General features: G+C 45.5%; 6 long non-coding RNA genes across 6 annotated transcripts; all 6 read left to right on the top strand.

Annotated features, from left to right (window-relative positions):
- The first annotated feature begins 9 nt into the window (after nucleotides 1-9).
- Nucleotides 10-3,284, top strand: LOC140693487 (uncharacterized). The gene is made up of 2 exons (XR_012069241.1): nucleotides 10-276; nucleotides 3,214-3,284. It is a non-coding gene; the product is annotated as an uncharacterized lncRNA (long non-coding RNA).
- A 1,254-nt stretch (nucleotides 3,285-4,538) lies between these two features.
- On the top strand, nucleotides 4,539-5,266 carry LOC140693480 (uncharacterized). Its single transcript, XR_012069232.1, has 3 exons — nucleotides 4,539-4,802; nucleotides 5,012-5,082; nucleotides 5,185-5,266. It is a non-coding gene; the product is annotated as an uncharacterized lncRNA (long non-coding RNA).
- A 70-nt stretch (nucleotides 5,267-5,336) lies between these two features.
- Nucleotides 5,337-8,589, top strand: LOC140693488 (uncharacterized). Its single transcript, XR_012069242.1, has 2 exons — nucleotides 5,337-5,581; nucleotides 8,519-8,589. It is a non-coding gene; the product is annotated as an uncharacterized lncRNA (long non-coding RNA).
- A 1,254-nt stretch (nucleotides 8,590-9,843) lies between these two features.
- Nucleotides 9,844-10,571, top strand: LOC140693482 (uncharacterized). The gene is made up of 3 exons (XR_012069236.1): nucleotides 9,844-10,107; nucleotides 10,317-10,387; nucleotides 10,490-10,571. It is a non-coding gene; the product is annotated as an uncharacterized lncRNA (long non-coding RNA).
- A 58-nt stretch (nucleotides 10,572-10,629) lies between these two features.
- LOC140693486 (uncharacterized) lies at nucleotides 10,630-13,894 on the top strand. Its single transcript, XR_012069240.1, has 2 exons — nucleotides 10,630-10,886; nucleotides 13,824-13,894. It is a non-coding gene; the product is annotated as an uncharacterized lncRNA (long non-coding RNA).
- A 1,254-nt stretch (nucleotides 13,895-15,148) lies between these two features.
- Nucleotides 15,149-15,876, top strand: LOC140693479 (uncharacterized). Its single transcript, XR_012069231.1, has 3 exons — nucleotides 15,149-15,412; nucleotides 15,622-15,692; nucleotides 15,795-15,876. It is a non-coding gene; the product is annotated as an uncharacterized lncRNA (long non-coding RNA).
- Nucleotides 15,877-15,884: the final 8 nt, after the last annotated feature.

Below are 15,884 nucleotides of genomic sequence, written 5' to 3' on the forward strand. Positions count from 1 at the left end.
ACCTCGGAGCCTCACCAGTAAGCTGATGACAGGCAGATCTTCCACTGTCTGCCCTCTCAGGTTCTGGAAACTGACCCGTGAACTCAGGTCTTTGGGCAGCAGCAGTATCTCGAACTTACACAGCTTCCCGAACCAAAGACCTAAGCCAAGCTCCACAGAGGGCGGCAGCCCCTCCATCACACTGATCCACCCACAGAACTCTGCCCGGTTACCTAGGATCCACCAGCCACAACAAGCCTCGCGGTACACACCAACATTCCACCTGGAATGCAAGCGGTAACTGCCATCCCCAATGGTGGCTGCATCTTGTCAGTGTTGGGGGAGGGCCTGCATCCTACAAGAGGTTCCTAAAGAAAATGTGATTCTATCCACTAGCGTCCAATGGGCCTTTTTCTTCCCTCTATCCTTTTGTTCAGGTCTGAATGCACAGTACAAACGGAGGGAAGTGTGTCCATGTTTAGTGGATGGTTTCACACGTCTTTAAACTTTCTAACAGTTCACAGTACACAGAGACCCACTAAAGGAGACTTATGTTCCTGTAATATCCGTACACCCAGAATCCATATCCGTCGGTAGATTTCTGCTGAAACACCCGCACTCTCGGGACATGGATCCATTGGATTCATGGGGGCTGAAATTCCTAGAAATGAAACCAACCCCAATGTGCACTTCACTGTCTGTCTCTTTGGCTCTTTGTACACTTATGCAGAGCTACTTGTCTTTGTTATAGGCTTATGTAATTTCTTCTCTACGTATGGTAGGATATGGCATTCATTCATCCTGTTGGAAGACTTGCAAGTCTTTATCACGGACTGGAATCCATTTGATTGCAAATCGGCATTTTGGTTAGGCCACGATTTGCTCTTATGGATCTATATTTAAGAATATAAATGCACGCCTCTGATTTCCGAATACAAGTGTGCTGAGTACATGCAAGCCGCGATACTGGGTCGATGCGTGCTGAATGATCCTTGACATCACCTTGAGTATTTTCTTTGGAATAATCATGGTTCCCTTGGTATATGTCAGCCAACCGTACCCTTTTCGTGCTTGTCTGTTTGTTTGATTCTTTGTTTGTCTGCTTCTCGTTTGTTCAGCAAACACATCAGGCCATGCATCTCTCCGTTCGCTTCAAACAGAGAGTCATATTAGATGATTCATTTTAGATAGTGCTTCCAATCACCTATGATTTCCTGCTTCCCTCTCCCATCTTAAGGGTTTTGATGTCCTCCTTGCCTTCTTCTTGTTTCTTCTTTGCCACTCATGCTCTTCTTGCATTTCCAGTAATGGTTTTCTTCTTTCCATTTCACCTTGCTGCTTTTGTATTCAGGGTAGAATTCTCAACCTTTCTTATAGGATACGTTTCGAACTGCTGAATTCTTTTAAGATTTGCCGGTCTGTGGAATTCTCTAGCTCTGCCTTTATTAGAAATGGCGGTCATGTGGCATAGGCTACTGTAGATGGCAGTATTTTCCCATTCAGGATATGGTCTACGTCCTGGCACTCATCCCTGTCCTGCAATATTGCTGCCGAGATATCAGGTGAAACCCCTCTGGAGGTACTCTGGTGACTATGTTGATTCCTCCAGGTGCATTTTACATCACTGGGATTCTCGTGAACTTTGTTGATTTGAATCATACAGCTGCTGGTAGGTCTAGAGGGATTCCTCCTCTTTTGGACGCTGTGTACTTCCTGAATTCGTATAGATGATTCTTTCTTGGCTTTCAGCAAGTTTCAGTCTGATTTCTCTACAGATAACTTTTCAGACAATTTTTTGCCCCTTTATCTCTTGCTTTTCGATCTGGGACTCTTATGAATCCTAATCTTTCATGCCTTGTCTTACCCCAGGATTCAAAACCATTGTTTTCATTGGTTTGCCCTTGCTTGCCTACGTCTGCTTCTGACCGAGGGATTTCTGTTACCCTGTATTCACAGTTATTCACGCGTCCCTCTGCATTATCTAGTCTGCTTTGGACTGAATTTTAGCCCTGATATTATCACATCCATTGAGTTTTCTGATATTATTTGGCCTGTCTTGGGACTTTCTCTTCCCCTTTTCTGGTATTCTGCCTTTTGTGATTCTGAGACACTGTTGTTCTTCAGTGTTTCCCTCACATCCGTTTTCAAAACTTGCTCTGGTTGCGTTTTGCAGTCTAGTTGTGGGAAAGCATATCTTTTGGGCCTCCAGTCTCTTTCAAACTGAAAATGGTACTTCCTGTTTCTTTTACTGTACTTCTTCATCTCTACTGGTCAGGTAATATCAGGTATCTAATGCAGACTTCTAGGGCTTTGTTAAGTGAAAATTTTAGTCTCTTTTCTCTACGCATTTCCATGGGATTTCTCTGAGGACAAATTCCCCTAGACATTGATGCCTTGTCCTGCTCCTGTGTGTGTTGTCTGGCATATCTCCAACTTCAGGGGTTGCCTTTGGTTGTGATAAACCATCCCATAGTATTTCGATTAGCATAAACTCACTTTTATTACGCTGATCTCGCAAATCTGAAAGTGCACAGGACACTTCCTTTAGTGGAAATGAAGCTTCTAAAGGTTCTCAGCTCTGCATTCTGATCTATGTCACTTTGGAGTGTTTCCAAATCAGCAAACTCAGAGTACGCTTGTGCTTTCTAGTGCCATGGGGATGTCCCAATGAAACCAGTTCTTCCCAGAGCTTCTCTGTCTACAGAAACACCAGTGGAAACATATCTATGGTTGTCATACATCAGGGCCTGTTGGAATGATCCCGCAGACCTACCTTGGTGTCCTCGATGCCGTACCGTGTTAGTGCCACCCAAAATGCTGCATCTGCTTTTGGGAGATAATGCTGAAGGAAATGCTTCATCTTCTCACACCGTGGACTTTGACCACTTTTCCTTGTCCTCTCATCCTAGTAGCACGGGTACACGAAGGCAATCACAGAGCTTTTGCACATCCTGTGCCTCAAACCAAACCGTAATCAAAGCCCGGGTTATGAATGTAGCAGATCCTAAAACTTTTCATTCTGATTTCAAACCCAAGGCCCCCTGGATCCCTCAGACCACATGCACGATTCCTCTGATTCAGCCCCACACGTGCTCTATTGTCAAAATGCCAAATTGGTCCCTGGTCCTGCAGATGCACTGGGTGTGGCCATGGGACATATCGATATTCTCAACCGCACGCGCCAGTGTGGTTGCTTTCTCATTGTGGTCACAGTTCGGTTTGCTCTCTTGATAGGACCCACCACATCCCACAACGCACTCCAGATGCCTGAGAATCAGCGTGTGCCAGCAGAAGTAGCCCTATCCCTCATTGACCGCTGCCTCTGCTACCTCAAATTTGGCAGCTCGGATCTTGGTGTCAAAATCCATTGTGGGGACATTTTGTGCTGGTTTCTTGGAGTTCTGTCAGTCAAGCTCTGCTGTGCACTCTTGTAACACTCAGTGCATCACCTTCAATCCCAAGTCTCCTGTCCAGCTTAGAGTGTGCGTCCACGTAAAACAGAGTTTCACCTTTGCTGCTCCATCACCAGGGGTCAGACCCTGCACTGGTTTCCATTCCCTGCTTTGCCTTCTCCTGCTTCCAGGTGTTCTGAGGCCTCATCCTGTCTTTGGAAGTAACAGACCTCTCTTCGGCAAGTGTCCTGTGCCAAGGGCTGGGTGAGTGGATGTTTCCATTGCTGTGTACATGGGAGCGAGTGAGCGCAGGTTGCACTGCTCCTCTGCCAACTGGGCATCGACTAATCAACACTTTCCAGATATATTTCACAGAAATGTGATATTTGTTTAGCTCTTTTTTCTATACAGCCGTGGTGGGAGGGATTATCCGAAGACTCCAGTTTTGACATTGTTTTGATATCTCATTTGCAGGCTTTAAAACGTTTAATAGAATTGATTTACATGTTTTGGGAGTTATACGAAAATGAAGTTAGTTTTTGAAACATACTAAATCGACCTAGAAGCCAGACTTGTCAATTTTGGTAACGTTTGGTCAGCTCTGAGGAAAACATTGTCAGATAGAATGTAAAATAGCAGTCCAAACTGTTAAAGGGGTCATGTCAACTCTTTACTGTTGAAGCCTCCGAAACCAACAGGAACCATGAAATACCTATTGGAAACATGAAATAACCCCCAACCTTGGATTCACTTGTGCATTTCGTGCCCCTTACACCCAATGACACCTACTGGCCAATGTTGGCATTTCAAGGGGTAACATCCCCCTCTAGGGAATTACAAGAGAAAACAAACCAAATATATACATTTAGGTTTGAATCCAAAAGCACCTTGAGGCATTAGAGCTATGAGAACCCTGCCTCAGCTATGGTAGTCTATTGAGAACCAGGTGTTCTTCTATCAGTGATGGGAACACTTAGTCATCCGATCATGTTGGGTAAAGCAATTTAACGCGACCAAGTCTGCACCCCCATGATATAGTGCCCCCGGGGCTTGATTCAAGCGAAAGACTGTCCACATATTCTGTGTCTTTAATGTCATTGGCGACTTTTACAGTTCAGTTCACTATCTGACTTATAATATTTACCTATACTGTCTTGAAGAACTGAGGCCCAAGGCATATTCAAGTTCAGTCAAAGATTCCCCTCACTTGCCACACTCCCTTCACCCCAGAGAAGACATAAACCCAGCATTGGCTGAATCTAGCGGAAGGTCATCGTTTCTTTGTGTGAGCTATGTATTCAATTCCTATCTATTTTGGTCGAGACTCTTTGACCTTTAAGGAGTTCACTGTTGTTCCCAGAGTGTGAAGCTGGAGGAACTCTGATTCTAGGAGGGGCTTGCTCTTCTCGTACTGGCTTCATTGCAGCTCAGGTACTGATCCTTCCAAATGGATGCTTGAGTGCAGGGGAGGGAAGAGCAAGTGCTTGATAGCTAGGCCCAAACCTGGGGAAAAAGCTTACCTGGGCTTGGTGCATTTTGGTCGGAATGGCTTGGAAATGCCCCTTGGGACGTGTGGATTCTCACGACCTCTTGCAAGAACATGAGCGTTATTATCATCTCTGCCATCTCTTCTCTTTTAGACGTCAGGGATCTTGGACCCGTTCTCGGAACAGAGAATTGAGTAACTTCCCCAAGTCCACGTTGGCACTCCGTATGTTTCTGCCAGTATCCGCGAGGTTCACTATGTCTCATGAATGACTTTCGAGCCTGGTATCCGGTACAGCTGTCTCCATGCCAGTATTCTCCATTGCAGCAGAACAACCCTCATCAATGTGTTCGCATCTCTCCTCAATCCGTGCAGCCAGCTTTTCGGCCAGCTTCTCTTCGTGTCTCCCATAACGTCGACTTCAACAGGACTGGGCAAGTCTGAGAGTACCTCGGAGCCTCACCAGTAAGCTGATGACAGGCAGATCTTCCACTGTCTGCCCTCTCAGGTTCTGGAAACTTACCCGTGAACTCAGGTCTTTGGGCAGCAGCAGTATCTCGAACTTACACAGCTTCCCGAACCAAAGACCTAAGCCAAGCTCCACAGAGGGCGGCAGCCCCTCCATCACACTGATCCACCCACAGAACTCTGCCCGGTTACCTAGGATCCACCAGCCACAACAAGCCTCGCGGTACACACCAACATTCCACCTGGAATGCAAGCGGTAACTGCCATCCCCAATGGTGGCTGCATCTTGTCAGTGTTGGGGGAGGGCCTGCATCCTACAAGAGGTTCCTAAAGAAAATGTGATTCTATCCACTAGCGTCCAATGGGCCTTTTTCTTCCCTCTATCCTTTTGTTCAGGTCTGAATGCACAGTACAAACGGAGGGAAGTGTGTCCATGTTTAGTGGATGGTTTCACACGTCTTTAAACTTTCTAACAGTTCACAGTACACAGAGACCCACTAAAGGAGACTTATGTTCCTGTAATATCCGTACACCCAGAATCCATATCCGTCGGTAGATTTCTGCTGAAACACCCGCACTCTCGGGACATGGATCCATTGGATTCATGGGGGCTGAAATTCCTAGAAATGAAACCAACCCCAATGTGCACTTCACTGTCTGTCTCTTTGGCTCTTTGTACACTTATGCAGAGCTACTTGTCTTTGTTATAGGCTTATGTAATTTCTTCTCTACGTATGGTAGGATATGGCATTCATTCATCCCCTTGGAAGACTTGCAAGTCTTTATCACGGACTGGAATCCATTTGATTGCAAATCGGCATTTTGGTTAGGCCACGATTTGCTCTTATGGATCTATATTTGAGAATATAAATGCACGCCTCTGATTTCCGAATACAAGTGTGCTGAGTACATGCAAGCCGCGATACTGGGTCGATGCGTGCTGAATGATCCTTGACATCACCTTGAGTATTTTCTTTGGAATAATCATGGTTCCCTTGGTATATGTCAGCCAACCGTACCCTTTTCGTGCTTGTCTGTTTGTTTGATTCTTTGTTTGTCTGCTTCTCGTTTGTTCAGCAAACACATCAGGCCATGCATCTCTCCGTTCGCTTCAAACAGAGAGTCATATTAGATGATTCATTTTAGATAGTGCTTCCAATCACCTATGATTTCCTGCTTCCCTCTCCCATCTTAAGGGTTTTGATGTCCTCCTTGCCTTCTTCTTGTTTCTTCTTTGCCACTCATGCTCTTCTTGCATTTCCAGTAATGGTTTTCTTCTTTCCATTTCACCTTGCTGCTTTTGTATTCAGGGTAGAATTCTCAACCTTTCTTATAGGATACGTTTCGAACTGCTGAATTCTTTTAAGATTTGCCGGTCTGTGGAATTCTCTAGCTCTGCCTTTATTAGAAATGGCGGTCATGTGGCATAGGCTACCGTAGATGGCAGTATTTTCCCATTCAGGATATGGTCTACGTCCTGGCACTCATCCCTGTCCTGCAATATTGCTGCCGAGATATCAGGTGAAACCCCTCTGGAGGTACTCTGGTGACTATGTTGATTCCTCCAGGTGCATTTTACATCACTGGGATTCTCGTGAACTTTGTTGATTTGAATCATACAGCTGCTGGTAGGTCTAGAGGGATTCCTCCTCTTTTGGACGCTGTGTACTTCCTGAATTCGTATAGATGATTCTTTCTTGGCTTTCAGCAAGTTTCAGTCTGATTTCTCTACAGATAACTTTTCAGACAATTTTTTGCCCCTTTATCTCTTGCTTTTCGATCTGGGACTCTTATGAATCCTAATCTTTCATGCCTTGTCTTACCCCAGGATTCAAAACCATTGTTTTCATTGGTTTGCCCTTGCTTGCCTACGTCTGCTTCTGACCGAGGGATTTCTGTTACCCTGTATTCACAGTTATTCACGCGTCCCTCTGCATTATCTAGTCTGCTTTGGACTGAATTTTAGCCCTGATATTATCACATCCATTGAGTTTTCTGATATTATTTGGCCTGTCTTGGGACTTTCTCTTCCCCTTTTCTGGTATTCTGCCTTTTGTGATTCTGAGACACTGTTGTTCTTCAGTGTTTCCCTCACATCCGTTTTCAAAACTTGCTCTGGTTGCGTTTTGCAGTCTAGTTGTGGGAAAGCATATCTTTTGGGCCTCCAGTCTCTTTCAAACTGAAAATGGTACTTCCTGTTTCTTTTACTGTACTTCTTCATCTCTACTGGTCAGGTAATATCAGGTATCTAATGCAGACTTCTAGGGCTTTGTTAAGTGAAAATTTTAGTCTCTTTTCTCTACGCATTTCCATGGGATTTCTCTGAGGACAAATTCCCCTAGACATTGATGCCTTGTCCTGCTCCTGTGTGTGTTGTCTGGCATATCTCCAACTTCAGGGGTTGCCTTTGGTTGTGATAAACCATCCCATAGTATTTCGATTAGCATAAACTCACTTTTATTACGCTGATCTCGCAAATCTGAAAGTGCACAGGACACTTCCTTTAGTGGAAATGAAGCTTCTAAAGGTTCTCAGCTCTGCATTCTGATCTATGTCACTTTGGAGTGTTTCCAAATCAGCAAACTCAGAGTACGCTTGTGCTTTCTAGTGCCATGGGGATGTCCCAATGAAACCAGTTCTTCCCAGAGCTTCTCTGTCTACAGAAACACCAGTGGAAACATATCTATGGTTGTCATACATCAGGGCCTGTTGGAATGATCCCGCAGACCTACCTTGGTGTCCTCGATGCCGTACCGTGTTAGTGCCACCCAAAATGCTGCATCTGCTTTTGGGAGATAATGCTGAAGGAAATGCTTCATCTTCTCACACCGTGGACTTTGACCACTTTTCCTTGTCCTCTCATCCTAGTAGCACGGGTACACGAAGGCAATCACAGAGCTTTTGCACATCCTGTGCCTCAAACCAAACCGTAATCAAAGCCCAGGTTATGAATGTAGCAGATCCTAAAACTTTTCATTCTGATTTCAAACCCAAGGCCCCCTGGATCCCTCAGACCACATGCACGATTCCTCTGATTCAGCCCCACACGTGCTCTATTGTCAAAATGCCAAATTGGTCCCTGGTCCTGCAGATGCACTGGGTGTGGCCATGGGACATATCGATATTCTCAACCGCACGCGCCAGTGTGGTTGCTTTCTCATTGTGGTCACAGTTCGGTTTGCTCTCTTGATAGGACCCACCACATCCCACAACGCACTCCAGATGCCTGAGAATCAGCGTGTGCCAGCAGAAGTAGCCCTATCCCTCATTGACCGCTGCCTCTGCTACCTCAAATTTGGCAGCTCGGATCTTGGTGTCAAAATCCATTGTGGGGACATTTTGTGCTGGTTTCTTGGAGTTCTGTCAGTCAAGCTCTGCTGTGCACTCTTGTAACACTCAGTGCATCACCTTCAATCCCAAGTCTCCTGTCCGGTTGAGAGTGTGCGTCCACGTAAAACAGAGTTTCACCTTTGCTGCTCCATCACCAGGGGTCAGACCCTGCACTGGTTTCCATTCCCTGCTTTGCCTTCTCCTGCTTCCAGGTGTTCTGAGGCCTCATCCTGTCTTTGGAAGTAACAGACCTCTCTTCGGCAAGTGTCCTGTGCCAAGGGCTGGGTGAGTGGATGTTTCCATTGCTGTGTACATGGGAGCGAGTGAGCGCAGGTTGCACTGCTCCTCTGCCAACTGGGCATCGACTAATCAACACTTTCCAGATATATTTCACAGAAATGTGATATTTGTTTAGCTCTTTTTTCTATACAGCCGTGGTGGGAGGGATTATCCGAAGACTCCAGTTTTGACATTGTTTTGATATCTCATTTGCAGGCTTTAAAACGTTTAATAGAATTGATTTACATGTTTTGGGAGTTATACGAAAATGAAGTTAGTTTTTGAAACATACTAAATCGACCTAGAAGCCAGACTTGTCAATTTTGGTAACGTTTGGTCAGCTCTGAGGAAAACATTGTCAGATAGAATGTAAAATAGCAGTCCAAACTGTTAAAGGGGTCATGTCAACTCTTTACTGTTGAAGCCTCCGAAACCAACAGGAACCATGAAATACCTATTGGAAACATGAAATAACCCCCAACCTTGGATTCACTTGTGCATTTCGTGCCCCTTACACCCAATGACACCTACTGGCCAATGTTGGCATTTCAAGGGGTAACATCCCCCTCTAGGGAAGTACAAGAGAAAACAAACCAAATATATACATTTAGGTTTGAATCCAAAAGCACCTTGAGGCATTAGAGCTATGAGAACCCTGCCTCAGCTATGGTAGTCTATTGAGAACCAGGTGTTCTTCTATCAGTGATGGGAACACTTAATCATCCGATCATGTTGGGTAAAGCAATTTAACGCGACCAAGTCTGCACCCCCATGATATAGTGCCCCCGGGGCTTGATTCAAGCGAAAGACTGTCCACATATTCTGTGTCTTTAATGTCATTGGCGACTTTTACAGTTCAGTTCACTATCTGACTTATAATATTTACCTATACTGTCTTGAAGAACTGAGGCCCAAGGCATATTCAAGTTCAGTCAAAGATTCCCCTCACTTGCCACACTCCCTTCACCCCAGAGAAGACATAAACCCAGCATTGGCTGAATCTAGCGGAAGGTCATCGTTTCTTTGTGTGAGCTATGTATTCAATTCCTATCTATTTTGGTCGAGACTCTTTGACCTTTAAGGAGTTCACTGTTGTTCCCAGAGTGTGAAGCTGGAGGAACTCTGATTCTAGGAGGGGCTTGCTCTTCTCGTACTGGCTTCATTGCAGCTCAGGTACTGATCCTTCCAAATGGATGCTTGAGTGCAGGGGAGGGAAGAGCAAGTGCTTGATAGCTAGGCCCAAACCTGGGGAAAAAGCTTACCTGGGCTTGGTGCATTTTGGTCGGAATGGCTTGGAAATGCCCCTTGGGACGTGTGGATTCTCACGACCTCTTGCAAGAACATGAGCGTTATTATCATCTCTGCCATCTCTTCTCTTTTAGACGTCAGGGATCTTGGACCCGTTCTCGGAACAGAGAATTGAGTAACTTCCCCAAGTCCACGTTGGCACTCCGTATGTTTCTGCCAGTATCCGCGAGGTTCACTATGTCTCATGAATGACTTTCGAGCCTGGTATCCGGTACAGCTGTCTCCATGCCAGTATTCTCCATTGCAGCAGAACAACCCTCATCAATGTGTTCGCATCTCTCCTCAATCCGTGCAGCCAGCTTTTCGGCCAGCTTCTCTTCGTGTCTCCCATAACGTCGACTTCAACAGGACTGGGCAAGTCTGAGAGTACCTCGGAGCCTCACCAGCAAGCTGATGACAGGCAGATCTTCCACTGTCTGCCCTCTCAGGTTCTGGAAACTGACCCGTGAACTCAGGTCTTTGGGCAGCAGCAGTATCTCGAACTTACACAGCTTCCCGAACCAAAGACCTAAGCCAAGCTCCACAGAGGGCGGCAGCCCCTCCATCACACTGATCCACCCACAGAACTCTGCCCGGTTACCTAGGATCCACCAGCCACAACAAGCCTCGCGGTACACACCAACATTCCACCTGGAATGCAAGCGGTAACTGCCATCCCCAATGGTGGCTGCATCTTGTCAGTGTTGGGGGAGGGCCTGCATCCTACAAGAGGTTCCTAAAGAAAATGTGATTCTATCCACTAGCGTCCAATGGGCCTTTTTCTTCCCTCTATCCTTTTGTTCAGGTCTGAATGCACAGTACAAACGGAGGGAAGTGTGTCCATGTTTAGTGGATGGTTTCACACGTCTTTAAACTTTCTAACAGTTCACAGTACACAGAGACCCACTAAAGGAGACTTATGTTCCTGTAATATCCGTACACCCAGAATCCATATCCGTCGGTAGATTTCTGCTGAAACACCCGCACTCTCGGGACATGGATCCATTGGATTCATGGGGGCTGAAATTCCTAGAAATGAAACCAACCCCAATGTGCACTTCACTGTCTGTCTCTTTGGCTCTTTGTACACTTATGCAGAGCTACTTGTCTTTGTTATAGGCTTATGTAATTTCTTCTCTACGTATGGTAGGATATGGCATTCATTCATCCCCTTGGAAGACTTGCAAGTCTTTATCACGGACTGGAATCCATTTGATTGCAAATCGGCATTTTGGTTAGGCCACGATTTGCTCTTATGGATCTATATTTAAGAATATAAATGCACGCCTCTGATTTCCGAATACAAGTGTGCTGAGTACATGCAAGCCGCGATACTGGGTCGATGCGTGCTGAATGATCCTTGACATCACCTTGAGTATTTTCTTTGGAATAATCATGGTTCCCTTGGTATATGTCAGCCAACCGTACCCTTTTCGTGCTTGTCTGTTTGTTTGATTCTTTGTTTGTCTGCTTCTCGTTTGTTCAGCAAACACATCAGGCCATGCATCTCTCCGTTCGCTTCAAACAGAGAGTCATATTAGATGATTCATTTTAGATAGTGCTTCCAATCACCTATGATTTCCTGCTTCCCTCTCCCATCTTAAGGGTTTTGATGTCCTCCTTGCCTTCTTCTTGTTTCTTCTTTGCCACTCATGCTCTTCTTGCATTTCCAGTAATGGTTTTCTTCTTTCCATTTCACCTTGCTGCTTTTGTATTCAGGGTAGAATTCTCAACCTTTCTTATAGGATACGTTTCGAACTGCTGAATTCTTTTAAGATTTGCCGGTCTGTGGAATTCTCTAGCTCTGCCTTTATTAGAAATGGCGGTCATGTGGCATAGGCTACCGTAGATGGCAGTATTTTCCCATTCAGGATATGGTCTACGTCCTGGCACTCATCCCTGTCCTGCAATATTGCTGCCGAGATATCAGGTGAAACCCCTCTGGAGGTACTCTGGTGACTATGTTGATTCCTCCAGGTGCATTTTACATCACTGGGATTCTCGTGAACTTTGTTGATTTGAATCATACAGCTGCTGGTAGGTCTAGAGGGATTCCACCTCTTTTGGACGCTGTGTACTTCCTGAATTCGTATAGATGATTCTTTCTTGGCTTTCAGCAAGTTTCAGTCTGATTTCTCTACAGATAACTTTTCAGACAATTTTTTGCCCCTTTATCTCTTGCTTTTCGATCTGGGACTCTTATGAATCCTAATCTTTCATGCCTTGTCTTACCCCAGGATTCAAAACCATTGTTTTCATTGGTTTGCCCTTGCTTGCCTACGTCTGCTTCTGACCGAGGGATTTCTGTTACCCTGTATTCACAGTCATTCACGCATCCCTCTGCATTATCTAGTCTGCTTTGGACTGAATTTTAGCCCTGATATTATCACATACATTGAGTTTTCTGATATTATTTGGCCTGTCTTGGGACTTTCTCTTCCCCTTTTCTGGTATTCTGCCTTTTGTGATTCTGAGACACTGTTGTTCTTCAGTGTTTCCCTCACATCCGTTTTCAAAACTTGCTCTGGTTGCGTTTTGCAGTCTAGTTGTGGGAAAGCAAATCATTTGGGCCTCCAGTCTCTTTCAAACTGAAAATGGTACTTCCTGTTTCTTTTACTGTACTTCTTCATCTCTACTGGTCAGGTAATATCAGGTATCTAATGCAGACTTCTAGGGCTTTGTTAAGTGAAAATTTTAGTCTCTTTTCTCTACGCATTTCCATGGGATTTCTCTGAGGACAATTTCTCCTAGACATTGATGCCTTGTCCTGCTCCTGTGTGTGTTGTCTGGCATATCTCCAACTTCAGGGGTTGCCTTTGGTTGTGATAAACCATCCCATAGTATTTCGATTAGCATAAACTCACTTTTATTACGCTGATCTCGCAAATCTGAAAGTGCACAGGACACTTCCTTTAGTGGAAATGAAGCTTCTAAAGGTTCTCAGCTCTGCATTCTGATCTATGTCACTTTGGAGTGTTTCCAAATCAGCAAACTCAGAGTACGCTTGTGCTTTCTAGTGCCATGGGGATGTCCCAATGAAACCAGTTCTTCCCAGAGCTTCTCTGTCTACAGAAACACCAGTGGAAACATATCTATGGTTGTCATACATCAGGGCCTGTTGGAATGATCCCGCAGACCTACCTTGGTGTCCTCGGTGCCGTACCGTGTTAGTGCCACCCAGAATGCTGCATCTGCTTTTGGGAGATAATGCTGAACGATATGCTTCATCTTCTCACACCGTGGACTTTGACCACTTTTCCTTGTCCTCTCATCCTAGTAGCACGGGTGCACGAAGGCAATCACAGAGCTTTTGCACATCCTCTGCCTCAAACCAAACCATAATCTCAGCCCAGATTATGAATGTAGCAGATCCTAAATGTTTTCATTCTGATTTCAAACCCAAGGCCCCCTGGATCCCTCAGACCACATGCACGATTCCTCTGATTCAGCCCCACACGTGCTCTATTGTCAAAATGCCAAATTGGTCCCTGGTCCTGCAGATGCACTGGGTGTGGCCATGGGACATATCGATATTCTCAACCGCGCGCGCCAGTGTGGTTGCTTTCTCATTGTGGTCACAGTTCGGTTTGCTCTCTTGATAGGACCCACCACATCCCACAACGCACTCCAGATGCCTGAGAATCAGCGTGTGCCAGCAGAAGTAGCCCTATCCCTCATTGACCGCTGCCTCTGCTACCTCAAATTTGGCAGCTCGGATCTTGGTGTCAAAATCCATTGTGGGGACATTTTGTGCTGGTTTCTTGGAGTTCTGTCAGTCAAGCTCTGCTGTGCACTCTTGTAACACTCAGTGCATCACCTTCAATCCCAAGTCTCCTGTCCGGTTGAGAGTGTGCGTCCAAGTAAAACAGAGTTTCACCTTTGCTGCTCCATCACCAGGGGTCAGACCCTGCACTGGTTTCCATTCCCTGCTTTGCCTTCTCCTGCTTCCAGGTGTTCTGAGGCCTCATCCTGTCTTTGGAAGTAACAGACCTCTCTTCGGCAAGTGTCCTGTGCCAAGGGCTGGGTGAGTGGATGTTTCCATTGCTGTGTACATGGGAGCGAGTGAGCGCAGGTTGCACTGCTCCTCTGCCAACTGGGCATCGACTAATCAACACTTTCCAGATATATTTCACAGAAATGTGATATTTGTTTAGCTCTTTTTTCTATACAGCCGTGGTGGGAGGGATTATCCGAAGACTCCAGTTTTGACATTGTTTTGATATCTCATTTGCAGGCTTTAAAACGTTTAATAGAATTGATTTACATGTTTTGGGAGTTATACGAAAATGAAGTTAGTTTTTGAAACATACTAAATCGACCTAGAAGCCAGACTTGTCAATTTTGGTAACGTTTGGTCAGCTCTGAGGAAAACATTGTCAGATAGAATGTAAAATAGCAGTCCAAACTGTTAAAGGGGTCATGTCAACTCTTTACTGTTGAAGCCTCCAAAACCAACAGGAACCATGAAATACCTATTGGAAACATGAAATAACCCCCAACCTTGGATTCACTTGTGCATTTCGTGCCCCTTACACCCAATGACACCTACTGGCCAATGTTGGCATTTCAAGGGGTAACATCCCCCTCTAGGGAAGTACAAGAGAAAACAAACCAAATATATACATTTAGGTTTGAATCCAAAAGCACCTTGAGGCATTAGAGCTATGAGAACCCTGCCTCAGCTATGGTAGTCTATTGAGAACCAGGTGTTCTTCTATCAGTGATGGGAACACTTAATCATCCGATCATGTTGGGTAAAGCAATTTAACGCGACCAAGTCTGCACCCCCATGATATAGTGCCCCCGGGGCTTGATTCAAGCGAAAGACTGTCCACATATTCTGTGTCTTTAATGTCATTGGCGACTTTTACAGTTCAGTTCACTATCTGACTTATAATATTTACCTATACTGTCTTGAAGAACTGAGGCCCAAGGCATATTCAAGTTCAGTCAAAGATTCCCCTCACTTGCCACACTCCCTTCACCCCAGAGAAGACATAAACCCAGCATTGGCTGAATCTAGCGGAAGGTCATCGTTTCTTTGTGTGAGCTATGTATTCAATTCCTATCTATTTTGGTCGAGACTCTTTGACCTTTAAGGAGTTCACTGTTGTTCCCAGAGTGTGAAGCTGGAGGAACTCTGATTCTAGGAGGGGCTTGCTCTTCTCGTACTGGCTTCATTGCAGCTCAGGTACTGATCCTTCCAAATGGATGCTTGAGTGCAGGGGAGGGAAGAGCAAGTGCTTGATAGCTAGGCCCAAACCTGGGGAAAAAGCTTACCTGGGCTTGGTGCATTTTGGTCGGAATGGCTTGGAAATGCCCCTTGGGACGTGTGGATTCTCACGACCTCTTGCAAGAACATGAGCGTTATTATCATCTCTGCCATCTCTTCTCTTTTAGACGTCAGGGATCTTGGACCCGTTCTCGGAACAGAGAATTGAGTAACTTCCCCAAGTCCACGTTGGCACTCCGTATGTTTCTGCCAGTATCCGCGAGGTTCACTATGTCTCATGAATGACTTTCGAGCCTGGTATCCGGTACAGCTGTCTCCATGCCAGTATTCTCCATTGCAGCAGAACAACCCTCATCAATGTGTTCGCATCTCTCCTCAATCCGTGCAGCCAGCTTTTCGGCCAGCTTCTCTTCGTGTCTCCCATAACGTC

Source organism: Vicugna pacos, unplaced genomic scaffold (genome assembly GCF_048564905.1).
Source record: "Vicugna pacos unplaced genomic scaffold, VicPac4 scaffold_19, whole genome shotgun sequence".
NCBI lineage: Eukaryota > Metazoa > Chordata > Mammalia > Artiodactyla > Camelidae > Vicugna > Vicugna pacos.